General features: G+C 55.6%; 1 protein-coding gene across 1 annotated transcript in view; it reads left to right on the top strand.

Moving 5' to 3' along the window:
• Nucleotides 1-21,263, top strand: part of Vac14 (Vac14 homolog (S. cerevisiae)) — a 106,285-nt gene that overhangs the window by 68,723 nt on the left and 16,299 nt on the right. The gene's annotated exons all lie outside the window — the stretch shown is intronic.

The following is a 21,263-nucleotide window of genomic DNA, read 5'->3' as shown; positions in this document are numbered from 1 at the left end:
ATATCTGTTCTTGTAAGAACTGAAGGAGATTCCAGCTGCGTACCGGGTTGCTGATGCTACCAGCATGAGGCAGGACATGGTAGACTTTTCTGCAAAACAACTGAATTATCTTTTTGCTTACTGAGATACCGTTTCCCTTCAGGTGAAATGTCCCCTCCGTAAATGCCTCCGTCAGCCTCTGGATAGGAAAGTGGGAGAGCCAGAAGGACATGGTGCAGGCCTGTGCTGGGAGGCCGTGTTGGGGCCGGCGGGATCAGCTTCTTGAGTTGTCTAAGCCCAACCCTGATAGTCCCAGGGCCTTGAGAACCGTCAGCAGCGGCATGCCTGGCTCCCTTTGTCTCATACTCTGCTCCAAGGAGCAGGGTCATCAGAAGAGTGAGCCAATGTCACCTTCAGGTTAATGACAGCTAGATCAGGAACACGGCTTTCTCCAACCTCCCCAATAAAGCAGGTGGAGATTTCCAGCGTAGTCCACATGGCCCCACGTGCTCCTCAGCAGTGATTCTCAGCCCTGCATGTTGGATCACAGGAGAGGCTTAAAAAGGATGCCTGGGCCTCCCTCGTGGCCAGTGAAATCAGACCTTCAGGGTGATGGGCTGAAGGGGCCCGGGATGTTCAGGGAGCGGACGACTCAAGTCAGACCTCAAAGGTTGGGGAGCTGTGGAGCTTCAAGGCGGGAAGCATGTGGAGAGCTCACTTTGCTATAGACCAGAGAGCAAGGGAAGAGGGGCCAGCGTGGTGGGCTGTACCAAGAACTGGGGTCACCAGCCCAGCGGTCAGTGGGGAGCACCGTCAGGGCATAGGCAGAGAGGGGCATGACTTGGCTGATTTGACAGATCACTGTATTGCTCGAGAGAATGGGTCTGAGGGGCTAGCATCAGTTTGAGGCTGTTGTCCCAGCAAGACTGGCAGCTTGTCAAGGGGTGGGACGCAGCAAAGGAGTTCAGGATTCATAGGAAGTCTGTGGACAGGGGCTGGTTGCTGGAGGGAGTGCGGGGGAAGCGAGTCGGGGATTAACATGCAGGTCCCTGGTTTGAACTGCTGGGTGGATGGTGGCGCTGGTCCCTGAGGGAGGAGCCCTGAGAGAATAGCAGGACATGAGGAAGGTCACATGTTTGAGTTTGAATCGCTTTGGGGACATCAAATAAAGATGTTGAAGAAGCAGTTTGGTGCACCTGGCTCTGCAAAGAGAGGATCCAAGTTGCAAATCTGGAAATTGATGTTATAGTCATTCAGTCAACAGATATTTACCGACACCAGCACTGGTGTTCCCAGATGGTTCTGCCTTGCGGAGCTTTCATTTTTAGGGAGTATGAGGAGGCCAATTGAAGGGAAGGGGTCTGGAGCAGAGCCTTAAGGAGCCCCAGAATGTGACGGTTGCAGAAGGAAGGAGGAGCTAGAAGAGGAGGCTGAGAAGAGCCACAGAGATGGAAGGAAGGGGAGGAAATAGGGAGCGGGCAGCGGGCAGTGAGGGCGATGAGGCCCACAGGGGTCTGCTGTGCCTCGGGAGGAGCAGAGGAGTGGGGGACAGGAAATGGAGGGGTGAGTAGAGACTTTAGCCAGAAGCTGGCCTCCAAGGGGGAGGAGAGCCCCAGGCTTGCTCATAGGCCAAGCAGGGAGTTGAGGGCACCCTGAGAACTGGGCCAAAGGACTGCATATGGGAGGGGATAGAAAGAAAAAGCTGTGCATGGGGTTACATACCTGTCTGCCAGCACTTGGGAGGCTGAGACAGGAAAGTTCCCTTGGGTTCAAGACCAAGGGGCATGGGCAGAGAGGGACATGACTTGGCTGATTTGACAGATCACTGTATTGCTCGAGAGAATGGGTCTGAGGGGCTAAGATTGATAGAATCAGATAGAATCAGGCTGGGCTTTGTAGTGAGTTCAATGCCAGCTTGAACTATATAGTGAGACCCTGTCTCAACCAAACAAAGGGAAAAAAGAATGAATAGCAAGGCACAGCAAGAAGAAGGGGCTTCTGATGGTCTGGACACCCCGAAGGATGTCCCCTGGGCATGGGGAGGTATCACCACCCTCTTCCTTCTCTGAGCTCTTCTCCAGCAGTTCCCACCCTCAGGGTACCCATCCTAGCATCCACGGGGAGGAGGCCTATTGGCAGGGTTTACATGGGGAACCCTCTGGATTGCCCCACTTCTCTGTGTGGTGTCCTTCTTTCCTGCTGATGGCTTTAAAGAGGGGTAGTACATGCTGGCTGCCTCCGTGAAGGCACAGGCCTGAGAGAATGCAGCGAACGGTTTCATAAGCCTTACACTGCTCCTCTTACCCCCTGATGGTGAGCCCCGAGAAAGTGGGGAGAGATTCTTCTACAAAAGAGTTCGAAGCCATGATCTGTGCAGTTGTGTGTTTAGCACAGGCCCAGGAGGGGCTGCAGTCCGTGAGAGGACAGAGGCATCCGGAGGTCTCAAGACAGACATCTGCTGGGGTTCTTGCCTTTGAGGGAGATGTGTGCTTTCCCAAAGGACCCAGGAGCCTCTCCCCTTTCCCCGCACAGCCTTCACCATGGTGTGGAGTCAAGGCGTAGGAGCGGGACTCCTAAGCCGCAGCCCGGCCCGGGTGGCTGGACGTCAGTGCCCACGTGGCGGATGTAACCTTGCGGTGTGTGTTGAGGTTGGGGAAGCCCATTCCTCCAAAACCTCATCTCTCAGCCAGCCTCATAGAGACCGGCTGTGCTTCCGGGGCCTTCCCATGGTTGCAGGGAGTTGAGGCCAAGCCCACACATGGCAGGGTGTAGTGAGGAGGCTGGTGCGGCACCCCAGCCCCGCCCACACCCCAGAGCTTGAGGAAGAGCGTGACTTCTGCAATCAGACTGAGGCTCAAACCCCAGTTCCTCCCATTTGCAACCTTGTCGCCTGTTTCCAGGCCCTTCCTGCTTTGTCCATAAAACGGAGCTGCTCATAGTGTTGTTCTGCGTGGGGTTAAGCAAGATCATGGGGTTCCGGCCCAGCGCTGATGAAGGGAGGCTGTTGTCCAGCCTCGTGACACGGCCTTGGCTTTCGCCTCCCCCGGTGGTCTGTGGGGAAGGAAATCCAGTCCCGAGTGAGAGATAATTGAACCTTCTGTGCTAAGAGCCAGCTCTGCTACCCTGGTGCCCAGAGCACCCACCAGCACCCTTCCCGGCCCCGCTAAACCAACTCTGCCTGGAGTAGGTGTTGGTGTGCTTTGCCACCCTCCAGCCTCTTCCCACCCTCCATGCTAATGCTGGCAGAACAAGCCCAGGCCTTGTCTGCCTGTGAACCACCCCACTTATATGCAGGAGAAAAGGAGAGGAGGGAAAAAAGCCAGCCTCTTTGATAAGCTGTGATATGAACTCCGGCGTAACCCAACAGCTGTGATCTTTACAAGCCTGCTTCTGTGCTGGGAAGTAGCAAGTCTGAAGACTCTCCACGCTGCCTGCCAACGCGGCCCTCTGGCCAGCGTCCTTTGGCTCCATCAACTGCGCATTTTTCCCCTCCTCTTCCTCCCTGCTGCCTTGCAAAGAGCACTTGCCAGAAAATGCTTTCATTTTTAATGAGCCACTGTCGTTGTGAATGCAAGGGCTGCGACCCAACCACCCAGCTGATGGTGGGTGAGTCCCCAGCAGCCTCCCAGGGAAAGGGGGCGCCCCTAAGATGGAGCAGGCATCCAGAGGGGATGAGCCAGGGCCCAAGTGGGAAAGGAAGAAGCAATCATGGGACTTCCTTCCTGAGACCCCCGACCCAGAGAAGCCCAACACGAGGCTTTCGGTTCATTCTGGTCCTGCTGTCTCTTTCCTGTGGAGACAGACATGGTAGCCACTCCCCTTGAGCAAATGCTCAGATGGTCCCTAAATGTGCCCCCACTCACACTGCTCCCCCCGCCACTGCCCTCCAGCATCCTGGGTTTGCAGACCAGCCCTTTTGTGGGAAGAGGGGGCAATAGGTGGAGAGGGGAGTTGATTGGCCATTGCGGTGGGTGGCGGGGCAAGGCAGCTACTAGAAACTGGAGTTGTTTGTAATTGCGGGGACTAGAGAGGAGGACATCGAGAGAAGCAGCTTTTTCATTCTGTAACTGGGAAATTCCACTTTGCTGGCACTGGACGTTCTGCAACCCACTTGGGCTGACCCCTCCTGAGGCCAGTTCCCTCCTCACACCCTGGAATCTTCCAGCTGCCCAGTCTAGGGGACGTCCTCCTCTGCCTGTGAGTCTTTGCTCATGCCTCACCTGCCCAAGGCAGTGGCTGCTCCCCAGAAACCCATTGTGCTGAGGCTCATGGAAGGCAAAGTGGAGAACAGTGAAGTCCAGCCGCCCTGATTAAGTGGGCATCTCAGAAAAGCATGCTTTGCCCCGGGCTCCAGCTTACAAGAGAGCGGCTGAGAGACCCAGTCCAGTTCACCTCCTCTCATCCTTTTAATGGATCTCCTTCATTAGCTCAGAATAAAAATAAACTGCTATGGCAAATGCTTGCCAACCTGAGTCTGTCTGCTAAAAGAGGCCCTGGCCCTCCTACCCAGAATGCGGACAGTTTCCAGTTTTCGTTGTTTTGCAGCCATATTGATTGGGTCCACAGCTGGGGGAAGGAGACAGGACATTTGTTAAACAGGGCTGGAGGAATTCTGAGGCTCTCTTCCTTCTCAGAGGAAGCTTCTCATCTCACCAACTTTAGTTAAGGTACCCTGGGGGCTGAGACTGGTTTCCTCGCAGAAGGCAAAGAGGAGGGTGTGGCAGAGGCCACTTTGCACAACCCGCCCTCGGCTTCTGATCTGCTAATTGGAGACAACCTGTGGAATGTGAGTGGCAGGGAGGCCTAGTCTCACACAAAGGACTGCCTTGCAAGGAGCAGTTTTCAGAGACCCCGACCCATTCTGCTATCCCATGTCCCTAATCTAAGGCGAAATAACCAGCATCCCAGCACCTCACAGAACCTCCTGAGATGGGACCCTTCTGCCCCCCACTGACCCAAGAGTGGAAGGAGAGCCAGGCCACCTGGGGCCAGGGCCGGCTTTGCTCTGTCCCCTTCAAGCAGTCCCCACACCACCACACACACGGGCACTCCCAGAAAGAGGGCTGCCTTTTCTTCTGGCAAATGGAAACCACATGTGACGGGCCTTGTGCAGCCAGGCTGGCATTAATTAGGTCTTCCCAGGGCGTGGAGGAGGAGGGGAGTCCTGGGCAGGACCCGCACAGCTTGTTCTGGGAGCCTGGGAGATTCAAAGGGCAGCACCCCCATGTTTCAAGGGTCTAGGAGCCTTGAGTAGGGCTGTAGGAGGTTAGAGTCACAAGTGAACTTGACAGGAGGAGGACATGTGTCCTTTACGGTGACCCAAGCAGCCAGCTGTAGTGGAAAAGACAAGGTTGATGGGAAAGCCACTCACCTCCAAGCTCCCCCGCAGGCCCTTTCCAGCCTCCCCCCAACACAGGCTCTATAGTCTGCACACCTGAGAGGTATTGCTCTGCCCCAACCATAGCTCAGGTAGCCAACAGGGCTGGGGGTGGCGGTTGCCACAAACCATTTTAGGGGACTGAGAACTTGATCGCAAATGTCTTTCTAAGCTTGAGAGCCTGTTTCCAGATGGAAAGTGCAGTACTCTCTGGATCTGACTACTTACACACTACCTAAGGGTGCCAGGACACTTGGGAAGCTTTGACACAGTAACTCAGACAGCTTGGTGAATTCACGAGTAGCTAAAGTGTGTCATAGTGTAGCCTCTTCTTAACAAGTAGTGGCAGGCTTGGAATTGGCCCCTAGAAGTCATTTTCCACCCTCTTTACCTCTTCAGGAGAGGGCTGCATCTCCTCCAGCACAGACAAGTGTGTATCCTTGGATGGTTTCCAAGTGCTCACAAACTCCTGGAAATGATACAGGAAATGATGTAGGGCCTCCAAACGATATAAGGGAAATGATATAACTCCCAACCTGCTAGATGTCTGATATCCTGAGTTTGCGTTCCCCAGAATCAAAGAATGAGTTCTAAGGAACAAAGAAGGTTAAGAGTAGGAAATATTAATTGAGGGGGAGAGATGCAGCTCCTCAGAGAGACAGAAGGGGCCCTGAGTGAGTTGCCGCGGAGCCCACTTTTCAGGGGAAGTTTTATAGAGCACAACCACATGGGCACAACGTGGGTTAAAGCTGTGATCAACCAATAAGGTTATAAGTATAGGCGCTTAGGTAACATCGATCCAATGGGAAAGCAAGTCGCATAGCAAGTGTGTATGGAAAGAACAAAGAACTTCTCAGGAAGGGATGATTCCAAGGGTCTTGCTCACCCACTGAGGTGACTTTATTAGACTTTATTAGACCAGGTGTTACCACTTATCATGGGCCTGGTCATTTTGTCTTTATCTTGAGCCCTGGCCTGGAGCAGATGTGCCTCTAGCCACAGTTGTAGTGAGTTTTCATCTTTGGACTGACTCTCTCGGGGACCCAGCCGTGTGTGATTGCCTATAATATTTCTACCTAACTTAACTGTCTGTATTAGAAAGATAGCCACAGCACGTGTGTGTCCTGTCCATCCGTTGTACAGTGCATTTCTCAGGACGTGCTCCGTTCTTCTGGTATCGTTTCAGCATGTTTCTCAGGGCTTCCCTGTGAGGTTCTCCTCACTCTTCAAGTGATTGCTTTCAGCAGATAGGCACCGGGATCACAGAACCCTCACAGCCAAGCCCCATTCAGAAAGATACCCAGAAGGATTTCTGTCACATGCAATTGTGAACTGGGTGTGGTCTCACGCTTCTGTAATCCCAGCACTCAGGAGGCTGAGGCAGGAGGATCACCAGGAGTTCAAGGCCAGCCTGGGCTACATAGTGTGTTCAAGGCCAGGCTGAACTACATAGCAAGACCCTGTCTCCAAAACAAAACTCACAATGCAGTACATTTGTAAAAGACTCCAGCCCAGCTGTCCCTTCCACCTAGGAGAGGCCCCATCTTGGAGCGTTGGTAATGGTGGTTCTTGGAGGGGCCTGGCCTGGTGGAACTGCAGTACCACAGGAAAGGGTGCTGGACAGGCCACATGCCTCTTGCAGGCTGGGACAGCCCACAAGGAGACTCTTGGGATCTGAAGTGGACAGTGGAACGTTCTGTAAAAGTTTACTGCTTTCCCAGTCTGGGGAATGTAGGCTTTGGGTCTGTTCCTGTCCCATCCTTGTTATCTTATCTCTGAACATCCCTATAGCAACAGAGCTTCACCCCAGCAACTACCCTGGAGCTTGGGATGTGCTCTCCAGGGCGTTCAAAAACCACCCAACACCCCAGGGCTGCGGTTTCCCCAGCGGCCCAGGTCTTGTGTGTGAGGAAGGAAGAGTGATGGATAGGGCAGCAAGACAGTGTGGTGAGCACTGGCCCCGTGGGCCTTGCCCACCCCGCCTGCGAGCAGCCGGTCTCGCCTGGCTCCTGCCGGCAGTGAGGAGTGCTGGGATCTGTGTGTCCTTCACTGCTCCTCTGGCCTGTCACTGTCGCAGCCTGCTTCTGGTCTCCGTCTTGCTTGCGCCATCATCTCCTCCGACCTCGCTGGTGTTTTGACAGTGAATGCCTGTCCCGGTCAGAGCCTCCCTCTGACTCTTGCTCAAGAGAACATGTCTCACCCCTCCCTCCGGCCGGTCTGATTTCCTCCTGGGCGAGCGCACTGGCACGCCTCCTCCATGTTGGCCCCGCTTGTTTCGAAGCCAAGCTGAGTTGGATTCAGGTGAAGTCAAGGCAGCTGTTCTGTTTTCCCAGCCTTCCTGGGGAGCTGCGAGGTGTGGTTGAGCCCAGGTGCTTGCTCCTGCCTTCTGGAAGCTGCTTCCTCAAGGGCTAAGATGTGCCGTCTACTCCCTCAGCAGGAGCGACTCTTTCCCACCCAGCCCCGGTCCCGCCGGCCTTGTGTCTGTGTTTTGGCCATCAGTAGACTTGTGGCACGGAAGGCGCTTGCAGAGAGGCTGGTGCGGCTCCTATGCAGAGCTGCCGGGAGGGGAGCTGCCTGGGGAGCGGGGCTTTCTCCTCTCATTCTGAGTCGAGGGAGGCCCAGGAGGTTCCCTCACCACCTCTGCTGCTCCCTCCACCCACCTCCTGGAAAGCAGGTGTTCTGGGGCCGATTCAGTTTGTCCTGTTTTCTAGAGAGGGGTGAGCGAGAAAGCCATGGAGTCTGCATTAAACAGACCTAAATCCCAGAGTCCCCCTTCCTCTACACCCCCCGCTGACCCCGCCCTTGTTCAGGGTTGCCCATTCCACACCCTAGATGGCACAGGACGGAAAACCAGTTCTCAACCTCACATTAAAAAAATAAAGAGATAAGTCAGGCGTGATGGTGCACACCTGTAATACCAGCATTTGGGAGGCTGAGGCAGGAGGATTGTCATGAGGTCAAGGCCAGCCTGAACTACATAGTGAGACCCTGTCTGAGATGGAAGCCTGGTGGATAGGTAGATAGATCGGTCGGGCAGGCATGGACAGGGTCACATCATGAAACACTCAGAGCCCCACTCCTACTGTCAGGACTTGGCCTCTTTCTCCCCACCGTCACAGTTGGCTCCCTTTGCTCCTGTGTCAGCCCATTCTTGCACCCGCCACCTGCTCCATAGCACTAAGGCTCACTCCTCTCAGCACCCCGCCCTTCAGCAGCCGCCCTGGGGCTGAGTCTCACCAACCCCGTCAGAGTGGTCAGAAAAGGCGTGGCTGCCTGATGCCCGACTGTAGGCTCGTGTGCCCACCTGGATGCAGAAAGCCCTGTGGTCTCCGTCAGAGGCAGGAGGTCCTGTGCCCGCCTTCAGGACCAGGAAGAGAAGCGGTTACTGCAGAACTAGAACCCAAGGCAGTGGACACAGGAGGCAGACGGCATGAGTGTCCGCCCTGCCTCTGCCCGCACTGGGACCGTTGTGGCGCTGGCAGGAGTGTCTGTCCCTCAGCTCCCAGCAGCTATGCCCTCCATCCCTCCAGGGGGGCAGGGGAGGGTGAAGGGACATGTGTGACCCAGCGACCTTCTCGGAGACCACCTGGGAGCAGGCAGTGAGGAAGTGGCCAAGGCAGTGCGGGCGGCGCAGGAGGAACCCCGCCGGCCTCCCAGCTCATCGCTGCTGTGTGGCTTCCTTCCATCAGCAGCACTGTGCTCGCCAGAGACTAGAGGTGTCAGGCTTTCCCTTGTTCTGTGTGGTGCTCGCGGCGCACACTGCCCAGCACCTCCCAGCAGGGCCACTTGGTCCCATCCGCACGTGGGTCCCCGGACGGTCACCACAGGACCTTGATTGAAGAGAGACTAGGACGGTCTCAGACACACTGCAGCCTCCTGCGGCCTTCAGGATCACCTGGGTTCTCCAGCACAGGAGGAAACTGAGGCCCTCCTTTTCCATGAACTGCTCACTGTGCCCTGAGCCCAGGCTGGACCAGCGCAGGCCAGCCTCCACCATCCCAAGAGGAGGCATTTCCAGTGTGACAGAAGCTTTTTAGCGGGGAGAATGCTAGGGAGTTCATGAAAAGAGAGATCACCTAGCTGGGGCGGGGGTCCAAGGTTCCCTCACCTCCATTCTGTGAATGCTCCTAGAGCAGCTGGGGTGTGCCAGGCTCCATGCCAGCCCTGGGCTCGTGGGTACTGACAGCTGTGGTTCCTGCCTGCACCAAGGTTGCCATCTAGAGAGACGACAGGCAGGCAGGTGACAAAGAAATGTGTGGCCCAGCATCATGGTTCCTGCTCTGAAGGGAATTCGGGGGCCGGGGGTGCTCCCTTTCGGGCCTGCGGGAGGGTGCCCCACCACTTGGTACGCCAGGAAGCTGTGACCTGGATCCGATGTTTTCTCAGAGCATAAAAGTGCCCTAGTTTTCCCTTTCCTCGGGCTGTGCTGAAGCTATGCCAAGAATTGGCTTTTAAAGGCTGCCTGAAATGTGGTCTGGAGCCAAAAATCTATAGAGCCAGTGCATTTGTGACCTTGTCAAAAATGCTTACTGGGGAAAATCAAGAGGTGGGATTTGGGATTTTTCTTCCCTTTCGGAGATTTTTTTTTAGTCCGTCTCTGTTCCCATCCCTACCCCACTCCCTTTCCAGCCTGCTTGCCCCTCACCCAGCAGCCGGACTGCAGCCACAGAGCATTTGTGTCTTGCATTTGTCCACTCCCTCCCCCACCTCCAATCCCTCACCACCCCCCAGCCCCTGCATCAGTAATGAAAAATACCAAGTGGGTAAAAATAAGGAGCCTGGTGATAGCCCTGGAAATGAGGCCACAGCTGTCAGGCCAGGCAAGAACCTCACATCTGAGAATGGAACTGCTGGGGGCAAGTACTCACCCCCTCCCTGCAAGGACAGAAAAGAGCCTCTGCCTGGCACCCGGGAGGGCGCTGCCGAGGTGCTGGCCTGGGGAGCGCCGCGCAGCCATTTGTCACTGAGCAGACGTGTCATGTGCCCGCCACTGTCAGACCCAGTGCCCACAGGGGGGACACCACTGTGGACAGAGCTCAGGGGTTAGTCACGATCGCAAGCAGCAGCATTGTGGCACGGTGGTGCTCTGTGGGAGCAGATGGGGTGGGGGCAGGGTGCCCAGCCCAGTGGAGGGGTCCAGGAAAGCTTCCGGAAAAAGAGAATGTCTGAGCTGAGCCACGCAAGATCAGTAGGAATGATGGGGGCAGGGAAGAGACGGTGTTTCTGGCACTGCCAGCCATCTGCCCAGGAGTGCAGAGGTGGATCTCACGCCCTCTGGGAGACTTGCTGCGTGGCTGGAAGGTGGCAGAGGAAACTGGCCCTGGCTGCCTCACAAGCAGCACTGCAGTGAGCCATTGAAAGGCCCAAGCGAGGGGCTGGGGATTTAGCTCAGTGGCACAGCACCTGCCTGGCAAGCGCAAGGTCATGAGTTCGATTCCTGGTACCAGAAGAAAAAAACAAAAACAAAAACAAAAGGCCCAAGCGAGTTCAGCAAACACTGTCCACCTGGGTAGGCTGCACAGGTCCCTGAGAGGCGCAGCCTCTGATGGGTGGCCGCCCTAGAGCCTTTACACAGGCTGCAGGCATACAGGAGCCCGTGCCTAAAGTGACTGGCTTTCTAGCGGCCCCCAGAGCTTCCCACTAGCTGGAGGGGAAGTGGGGTATAGGGCCCACTAGGGGAGGATTGATGTAAATCGGGGTGACACCCTCACTCAGTCACTGGCATAGCTGTGGCCTTTAACCCTCTCCCCTCCCGCTAGCTTCATAAGACCCCAAAAGCTACTGGCTGGCTAGGCAGCATGCTTGATGAGGGATCTTGCTGCTGTCATTCTGCAAGATCCTGTGCTGCTGGGACCAGGGGTTTAAACAAAGCGTCTGAACTAAGTTTAAATCCACTCCAGTCATTGCTGCTGCGCTTGTTTGGCTCATCAGAGGACGCTGGCCTCCACAGTTCATTCCAGGGGCCTGAGCACTCGGCTGACTTAGACTCTGCTGTCTCCTGAGTAGAGCAAAGCCAGTTTTTCCTTCTTCCCACCTGGGCTGAGGCCCTCCTCCATGATGGACGAAGTCCTGCGTCCCCTTTCCTGAAGGAGACCCCCGCCACCTCAGCCCTAACAGTTGGCAGAGTCCTCGAGTTCCCTTCCTTCCTGCCTGCCTTCCTGCCCTTGAAGCCTGAGTGGCTGCCCAGTCCTGCTCCTTCTGCTTCTCCCAGCCCCCCAGCAGCGTGGTAATTGCTTTCTCAGGTCTTCAGCTGTGCATCCCATCTGCAAGCATTTCCTGTCCCCAGACCCTCTGCAGGAAAACGTATCTGTGCTCTTTCTCCTGAGGGGAACCCCAGGGGTGAGGGGTGATGGAGAAATGACTGGCCTTTCCGTCTTTCCTCATTCTGACGGTGATGCCTAAAATAGATGGCACACCCACCACCACTGTGTCCCCCACCCCCACAGCCGCAGGTCCCCCTCCCTTCCAGATGGGGCCCTGGGCCTGGTGTGACTGCCAGAGGCCTGGAGCAACTGCCAAGTGTTCTCTGTCTCCAGCGCTGCCCCAGAGATGAGTGCAGTTAGCGCTCCCAGAAGGTCGCAGTGTTCACTTCGTGCTTGTAGTGTTAGGAGGAGTCTCGGCTCTCTTCGCTGCATACAACCCAGGGTCATCTGGAGCCAACTGAGGAGTGTCCAGGCAGGAAAAGATGACTGTCAAGAGTGCAGCCACAGGCCAAGCACACACCTGGGAGAGCGAGGCCAGGCGGGTGGATGGAAGTGGCCGGGGGCAGTGCCATCCAATGCACAATAGTGTGGCCTTGGAGGGTGTTACAGTTGGGGGTTTTACTAGGGCAACAGTATAATACAGGACACATTTTATAAGATCATTTGTAATAATCACCCAAAGAATCCTACAAAAAGAGCGTGCAGGAAACTGCCCATACATTAAAGACCAAAGAATCCAGCTGAGGGCCTGGATCCCACAGTAATATCCTGCATGAGTCCAGCTGAAGACCTAGAGCCCATAACAATGGCCCTATGAGTCCCACTGGAGGCCAGGAGCCCACAACAGTGTCTCATGCAGGCCTGTTTCACAGATCTGCGCTGGGAAGGCCCAAAGGCCAGTGGTGGAAGCTAGAAAGTCTGGGCCAGCAAGATGAAGGATCTGTGCTAGCAGGCTGAAGGATCTGAACTGGAGCCAGGAAGTGATGCTCAAAGTAAGAACCAGAGCTCCCCTAAAAAACAGCACAGCCATCCTCAGTGACAGTGAGGTCCCAAGCTCCTCCAACGATGAGGAAAGCCAGCACGACAAGCTTCTCCAGGAGACTGAGCTGTGCACCATCTTCGCCTTGAGCCAGGAAGCGATGCTCCATAAAGTGTAGACCAGAGCTCCCCCAAAGTGAACCAAAGTCATTCTCAGTGAAAACAAGGTCCCGAGCTCCTTGGACAATGAGAACAGTGAGTTCATCAGGAAAGCCAGCATGGCAAGCCTCTCCGAGAAAAACAACAGCTCCTTACAGCTTCTCACAGCACCCAGCAGCTTGTCTTCTTCTCCAGTTCTGCCTCTTATGCTACCGGCAACAATCCTCAGGTGGGCCTCTCACACCCAGCACCACACTGGTTCAGTCCAGCTGGGTGTTAGAAGTTACCCCTAGTTGCCAGTCCACCACAGAGGAGGACATTGTCACCACCTGAGACCTTGGATTGTCACCACCTCAGACCTTGTGCTGTGATTGTCCGCACCTGCCCTCAATCCCGCTTGCTCACCTTGATTGGCTTTGGCAACTCCAAAACTCTTTGTACTTAAAATTGGAAGAAGACAGTTACACAAAGCGCAAGTGATGTTTAAACAGCACCCACAAGGGGAGCCGTCCAGGGCAGAGCCGAGGTTCTCTTTACACTAAGATCTCACGCTGATCTCATGCTGCTAGTAGCACCGTTGTGCCCGTAATAGCCAGGCCATTACAAGGTGCAAGGTGGCATTCCTGCTCCGAGTGAACAGGGGGCTTCATCCCCATTGATAAGACTTTCCTCATCTGCCAGTTCTATTTCAAGAGAAAGGCTCCCCCTGTAGTAGGCACTCCTGCCTCAGAGTGGAGCCAGGCCTTTTTTACTCGTATTATGCTAATCACTCCCTGCAAGCAGGCAGACTTTGTAGGAGGTTTGCCTGATTTTAGATGAAACATACGCCTTTGAAGCAAAGAGCCACAGTAGCTAAAAATACCATTTCCCGGCTGTTGATCCTCTCATTTGTGAAATGCATGTTTCCATTGTTAAATCTGCAGCAGCCCCTCTCTTGGGAGAGGGGAGCAGTGCCACCACACTCCCAGCAGAGCCCTGCCTCCCCCATCCCTGCCCCAGGTTCTGTAGCTGACAGCGTCCATGAGGGAGTCCAGGATGACCTCACATGTGCAGGACTCTGCCTTCTTTCCTATTACAACTTAAAAATAATGGAACCTTGTATAAAAGAGAAGTTGAAATAATCCAGAATATAGCGTAGTGCACAAAAGACTCCGTTGCCACTTCCTCCTCCAGACAGAGCCTCCTTGTCAGCTTTGCGGATTTCCATCCAGAACCCTCTCTGCACACCTGTAAACACAGGGCCTGGTGTGGCCCTGTCTGTAGCAGTGACCTCAAACTCAGGATCACTCCGCAGCCTGCTTTGGCTCCCCCTCACCCTCCCTAAACAAGGAACATCTCCCTCAAGATCCTGACCTCCATTAGATGCAGCCCTCTACTTTGCGGGCCAGTAGGGTGGCTTGGGGGCCCAGTCCTCCTCCCACATTTCTCTGTATGCACTGCCTGATCTCTCTGCTCCAGTGGGCAGTGACATGATCCTGAGGTGCAGGGAGCTGCTCTCTCCTGCCGAGGACAAGCTCTGCTGGAGGAGGGGAGGTCCTACTCTGTGACTGAGTCGTAGGACTCATCCCCCAGGGTGACTTCCAAGGATGCTTCACATCTGGGGCGCATTCTCATTCTCACACATTTAATCCAGTGAAGATTTCCTGGGCTGGCAAGAAACATTTGGATGAAAAGCCTATTTCATGCGTCTTAAAATTCCCTGAAAATGACTGATCACAAAAGGAATTTTTCTAGCCTCTTGGCAGGCAGTGGGGGAAGGTACAGATAAGAGAAAACCCCCCCATTTGGCCACAAGTACCTGAAGCTGCTCCCTCCGTGCTGCCTTTGTGCCCCACACCTGCTGTGGCTCTGCACAGAGCCGTGTTCCAGAAGGCCGTGCAGTGCGGCCGCTCTGATGTCTGCTCTTTTGTCACCAGTAGTGAGGATTAGTGTCTAACTTCCCCTTCTGTTTTCTGCCACTTATCTCCGTGCCCTTTAAGTGGGCACTTGTAAAGAGCTACAGAAAGCCAACTCAGTTCATAAAATATCACAAAACCCTCAGAGTAAAGATGTGAAGCCCAGAAAGGCCCTGATCACGCTAGCTCCTAATGGAGTGGGGGGCACCGTCTATAGATGCCACACACAGCCAGAAAGGCAGAAATGGCATATGCCCAACACAGCGGCTGGAGAGCTGAGTTTCCTCCCCAGGGAGGCTGAGGCTGTGGGGGGCGGGAAGGGGCAGCCAGGAGGCTGCCAGAGGAAGCCACCGCCCAAGGTGAGGGCGCCAGGAAGCATCCTGGGCGAGCACAGGTCTCGTCTAAGTGATCTGTTTTTCATTTTGTGTGTAAGAGCGGAGGAGGTGAGGGCTTTGCACAGTGGGCAGAGACCAGCAGGGGAATGGAGGGTGAAATGCCAGGCAGAACCGGGGTACAGGCTCTGGGAGGGAGAAGACAGGCACCAGCGGCCTCTGCCCAGATCCCCAAGCTTGGCTGAGCCCTGGCTCTGTGACCGTGTATCTCTGAAACTGCTGGTAAGTCACTCCCATTTCCATGCAGCCTGCCACTACCGGCACCCAGACCCATTGGCCCTGGTGAGGCAGTTTGGGACAGCAGACTTAAGGAGGCCTTGGGAAGCTGGAAAATGCTTAGTGCCCACCTCTGAAGGAGGGCTTTTCTCCGTGGGATCCTTAGGTGACTCCAGCATATAGGCAGGCTTGCAGGGGACCCTCAGTTGGGGGCTGTACCTGGCTTGGGGATCTCCTAGTTGAGGAGAGTAAGTGTGCAGTCCTGGTGCGTGAGGACACTGATGGAGCCAGAGGTACCAACAGAAGTCAGAATGTCAGCCCCTGGTTGCAACACCCTCCAAACACAGTGAGTCCTGTGGAGGAAGGTTGCCTCAGGCGCGTGAACCCTCAGTGGGTCCCACAACCACAAGGACAGCCCACTTGGGTAAATAGTTCGGGAGAGGGAAGTATCCTCCCCTCAGGGCATGACTTGCTGCGTGCTGAGGCTGCTCACCCAAGTTGGACTCACGCTGTCAGGGCAGAGGGGCAGGGGTCCCGTGTCGTCATGCTGACTAAGGTAGAAGGAGTTCTGGCCATCTGTAAGTGTTTGTGGTTGTGTAAACAGCGGGGAGTGAGCCCTGGGGCTGGAACAAAGTTACGAGTTCGGGAATAATTGGATGAAGTAGAGGAAAATGTGAACAGCAGTGGTAACAGGAAGACCTTTGGGTCTGGGGGTACTCGGGCAGGCAGGAGGAGCCGCCCCACCAGGTGGCTCCGGGCAGTGCTGTTGCTCCCCCGCCCTGTTTCCCAAAAGGCCACTCCGTAGTGTGAAGGGAAGTGGCAGAGACACGGGGGTGCCTCTCCCTTCCCCGTCCCAAGATAGACTCCACCTCAGAGGAGCCAGAATAAGGTCACATGCCAGGATGCAGGGGCATCTGTGCCCTGGGGCTTCACACAGCAGGGGTGGGAGCCCCCAGATGGGTGGAAAGAGGGACTGGGCCTGGGTGTGGAGCTCCGTGTCCTTCCGGAGGTGCCACACCGCGTGGGAGCATCTGGCCGAAAGAGGACATGAACTCTGAGTCAGCACCTGAGCTCTGACCCATTGTGTTCCTGGCGGTAGCCTCAGACCTGGCGTTAGACCTGGCTTCAGTTTCTTCCCCCGGCCGTGAGGAAGTGAGGCACGCACAGTTGTGGCTGGAAGGGGGCAGGGACTCGGACGGTGGGCAGCTCTGGGGCCAAGAAGCAGCGGGGCAGGCTGTGCCGGGCTCTTCACAGGCTCAGCACGGCCTCCGGAGGAAAGCCTGCTTAGAGCAGAGCCCAGAGGGCTTCAAAGGGAAGGAGTGGTTACGTCATGGTTCTCTAATGGTCACCAAGGAGACTCCAGGGCAGTTGGGGCTCAGGGGTACAGTTTCCCTGGCAGTATCAACCCTAGATTCAGAGCATCAGCTTTGACCATGTCTCTCTGGGCACCAGGAGTCATTGTGTTAAAACCCCCTGCCCTGGACCTCAGGCAGCAGCTGACCTGAGACCCACACTTGGGAGCTACCACCCCTAAGAGGTTTCTGGGAACCTGATTTTGGAGTCACCCCCATGACCCCTGCCCGTGTCTGAGTTCAGGTCCTGGCTATGTGTGAGGATGCAGTTCCCAAACCCTGCTTCCCTTCTGTCCCCTTGGAGTGTAGACCACAGGCCAGCATTGTTCTGGCCAGAGGTGGTCAATGTCTGCCACCCACAGAAGTGACCTCGGGTGGAGAGTGGGTGCAAGGAGCCAACTTGTAAATCTGCTGCCTTGGAGCCACAGGATGGGTCTGAAGAAACTCAGCCTTGGGGGTCAGAAGACCCTTGTGGGGCTGGGGTCGTGCGGGGGTAGAACACTTGCGCAAGGCCTTAGGTCCAGTCCCCAGCCCTGCAAAAAAAGAAGGCAGCAGCTCCGAAGATGTTTAATATTATATCTTAGAAAAGTATGCCCAAGTCTTGGGGTGACTCCAACAGGGGGGCCCTGGAGCTGCGAGTTAGGTGTATGGCCAGGCAGCTGCTAAGAGGTCAGCTGCTGGGGCAGTGTGACAGAGGACCAAGACAGGGCCTCTGATGTGAGCTGCATTTGCATTGTCTTAGAAAGGGCCTGGGCTGCAGCACCACCTGTTCTATGTCAAAAGGATTCCACATACATGATGTGTCTCATGTAGAGACACCGCCCCGCAACTGTCCGTTATCTGTGGCTGCTGTTAGGAAGGAAGTAGTGATTCCAGCCAAGAAAGTCCTTGTGGCGCACTAGAGGGCAGGAGCCAGCCTGATCCCAGGGCTCGGGCGGATCCCAGCCTTCTTGGAGTTGATCGTCATAGAGACAACAGGATTTCCTTTAGTGACCTGTCCCTTTGTTTCCATTTGCTCTGAGGATTCAGAGGATGAAACCGAAGCGCTCGGGCAGCGGGCCTCCATTCCAAAGATTTCAGCCTAGACAGTGATAGCCTCCAGGCAAAGTCCAGACCTACCCTACTCCTGCCACATGCCCTGCCTGTTCCCACCTTGTCCTCCCTCTGCTGTCCCTCCTGCCAGGACCCATCTCAGCCAAGTCCCCAGTCTTCCCAGCTCACCCAGCCTGAGAGCCTCCAGCAGAAGGGCTCTACCCTGGCCACATTCTGGGGTACCTCCATGTGCAAGCCCTTTTCTGAAACACAAACCCAGACCTCACTGTGTCAGGCACTTTCTGAGTTCCCTGTGGCAGCTTTTGAAAGTGCATCAGTCCAAACCAGGCACTTCACAGGAGTCCAGTAACACATTCAGAATTCACTCGACTCCCTCCGCCCCTTAGTGCGCAGCTCCACATGCAGGCTGAATTCCATGACTAAGGTGGCCAAGCCACCTGGATATATAACCGAAGTTCCACGAGTGTCCATCTCCCCACTCCCACAGAGGCCCAGGCCTGGGCCATGGGAGGGTCATGGTCTAGGTTGGTGGTGGCAAACCTATGGCATGCGTGATACTTGTTTTTCTTGTAAGACAAAAGATGTTAATTATGAGTTGTTTTTTTTTCTAAACGAAATCCTCAGTGTTCATGTTTAATTGCAGTGTTGGCACTATATGGTAAATAAATGGGTTTGGGGTTGCAGTTTGGGCACTGGTCTCTAAAAGGTTCACCATCACTGGTCTAGGCCCAGAAGGAGACAGGTCTGGAGGTTGAGGGGTCCGGCCCAGCATTAGGAAGTGTTCAGTGGGAACTGGCCACCAGGGAGCAGGAGGGGGCTGGGGCTCCCCGAGAAGAAGAGGGTGCATGAGAAATGGTTACAGGCCAGGCCTGCTGATGAGAGCACATGGAACATAAGGCCCAGTGGGAACCAGGCCAGGCAAGAAGATGATTTTTTTCTGGGAGAAGGTAGATCCCTGGCCATGCAGGGAGCGCTGGGCAATAAGGAGGCAAGAATCACTTCTTGTGCCCGCCTTTGCTCTCAACTCCGTTTGCTCCCTTAGAATAAACCCCAAACCTGGAGTGAGGCCAGGGAGACCACTTGATTTTCTGCCCTGCACTGGAAGTCCCTAGATGAGACCACCAAGTGTCTGTGACAGCCCCTACCCCCAGCCTGGCAGTAGCTCCTCCTGAACAGAGGGACAGACAGCTGAGAGGACAAAAGGCTTCTTTCTTCCTCGCCTTGTCCCATCATTTGTTGTCCCCTTTCCACTCACTCCCAATAAGACCCTCACGAGAAAAATAAACCCTCATGTGGCTTCCTCCTCCTCTTCCTCCTCCTCCTTCCTCCTCTCACTCCCACACCCCAAAGAAACTTTTAAGTGTATCAGACACATCAGCTGCATTAAACACGATGAATTTTTAAGGCATGAGTTGGCAGGGTTACCATGGCTGCCTTTGCCCTGAGGGGCACACTGCTGAGGACTGATTGAAATAAATAAAACAGATTTACAGTTTTCATACTTGGGCAGCAGAGAATTGGAAGGGAAGGGAGTGCGGGGGAGGGGCAGGATGCCATGAAACTCCAGGGCTTTCTAAACCTCAGATGGGAGTTTGCTCCTTCCCCTCCCACCCAAGGGTCTTGATGACCCAGAAGCTGCTTTCTCTCTCAAAATTCCTGAAGGAGTTCAGCTGTCAGGCAAGAATACAGCAGGGAGCAGGCCTTGATAGTAGGTCACATTCTAGGATTACTGGTTAGGAGACACCAGGCACCTCCTAAGAAAGCACCCGTGCCCCCTGTACCTTGGGCCACTGATGTAGACGTCACTGGTAGCCACAGTACTGAGGACATGAGGGCTCACCTCTCCATGTGTTGGACAGGGTGGGGATGGAAACGAAGGAAGGAGACCTACAGGCAAGAGGGAGAAGGGGAGGAGACTGAGGCAGGAAGCGGGGTGGAAGGGGAGATGGAATGACCCAGCCCTGTCCTCAGGACTGATGGCCACCAGCCACCTGCAGCTTCTTGCCCTCCTGCCCATTTGCCCAGCCTGCGGCCACTTGGAGAGGTGAGAAGGGTCCACACCAACCTCTGGGAGGCTCCATGAGCCGGGACTACCTGGCCCGTCACCCACTAAAGAGCTGGGCTTGGATGTGCCCCCAGCCCGCGCTTCGAGGCAGGAGAACTGGACCAGCCTCGGTGGGAGACAGGGCGTCCAGTCATCCTGGTGATGCCAGGAAGGAGAGGTAGGAAGAATTAGATGGAGCTATTTGGGGACTGGGGCTTCTGCTGAGTTTGGGCAGTTCGAAGAGATGGCAGGCAGACCTTCCTGTGTCAGTGGAGCCATACACATGGCCCAGCCCAACAGGAGGCACCGGGAATCATCCGGAGCCCTCGCTCCACTCGTGGCACTAATGGTACAGTTCACAACAACTGGTCCCGGTGACTGTGCTGAGGATGGCGGGACAGGGTCAAGGGGAGAATTTCAGAGCTGGGAGCCGCCCCCCTGCCTGGGACTTGCCAGCCGAAGCTCTGTCTGCCGTGGGCCAGTCAGCCCAGAGAGGCAGGTGAGGGCTGCCGCAGAAGAGCGGACGGTATTAATAGCGCCAAGGAGAGGCTGCAGGCAACAGGTGGGCACTCCCAGCTCGCCACTGCCAACTCTTTCTGCCCAGGGGGGTGGACTCAAGTCTCCCAGCCCAGGCCAGCTGTTCTGCATTCCACCGGTGGCCCGAGCGGTGTGATGACCTTAATGGTTGGGACAGTGAGGAATGTCAGAGATTCTTGGGAGGAGATGATCGCAAATATCCATCTCCCCTTAGATGGACCCTGAGTCCTTTTGGTGCCCTTCCCACCAAATGCAGCATTCCTGGATTTCCACCTCTTTCCTCCTCCCAGCTGACACCCCACACATCCCCATCAGGGGCGTCACTGCTTCTGCCTTCTGTCACTCCCTAAAAATGCTAGGGAGAAGGGCGGCTGTGGGCACTGCTCCCCTCCATACACCCCATGGCTCCACACTCAGGGTTGTGACAGTTATAGGCAGGCAGGACCCATGGGGTGTCAGTGGCCCTCCCACTGTGGACAGAGCCAGAGGAGTCCCCAAAGGGGGCTGTTGCAGGAGTCCCAAACACATGGCCAGGGGACCTGGGAAGGATGAGCTGACAGTGCAGACACCATGTTTGGCCTTGGCAGCTTTGCTGGTCCTGCTCTCCGAGCATGCAGGGGAGTGGGGTCGTGGGAAGATGTCTTCCCTGAAGCTGCGTGTCACAAATTCCCAGGCGAAGTGCCCCAGGGTCTCAGAATTCTTGCTGTCCGAGAAGGGTACCGTGAAGTTGGGCCATTGCCCTCCAGGACCCACACCGCTGCCTGTCCCCAGCGTCTTGCCCTATGGTGTCATTACCTACACTCGGTCCTCTGCAGCACAGGCTCCTCACGCCTCCCAGGCCCCCAGGAGGAGCCCCACAGCCCCAGGAGTCAGGGAGGTGGGGCAAGGCCTTTGCCAAGGAAGCAGCCCCTGCTCCATGGAGAGCCGTGTCTGTGCGGCGGCTCTTCTGCTCTGCACACAGCCCCAGCGAAAGCCACAAGCAGGTCTCATCCTCTAAACCAAGGCTTGGCTTTGCCCGGATTGTCCTGTGCAGTCCCTGGAGAAAGAGCAGCACGTGGTCCCCTTCCCACAACCCAGG

Source organism: Chinchilla lanigera, unplaced genomic scaffold (assembly GCF_000276665.1).
Source record: "Chinchilla lanigera isolate Chin_1 unplaced genomic scaffold, ChiLan1.0 scaffold00083, whole genome shotgun sequence".
Lineage (NCBI taxonomy): Eukaryota > Metazoa > Chordata > Mammalia > Rodentia > Chinchillidae > Chinchilla > Chinchilla lanigera.
The sequence above is the reverse complement of the archived record's forward strand: the minus strand, read 5'-3'. Positions and strand labels throughout refer to the sequence as shown.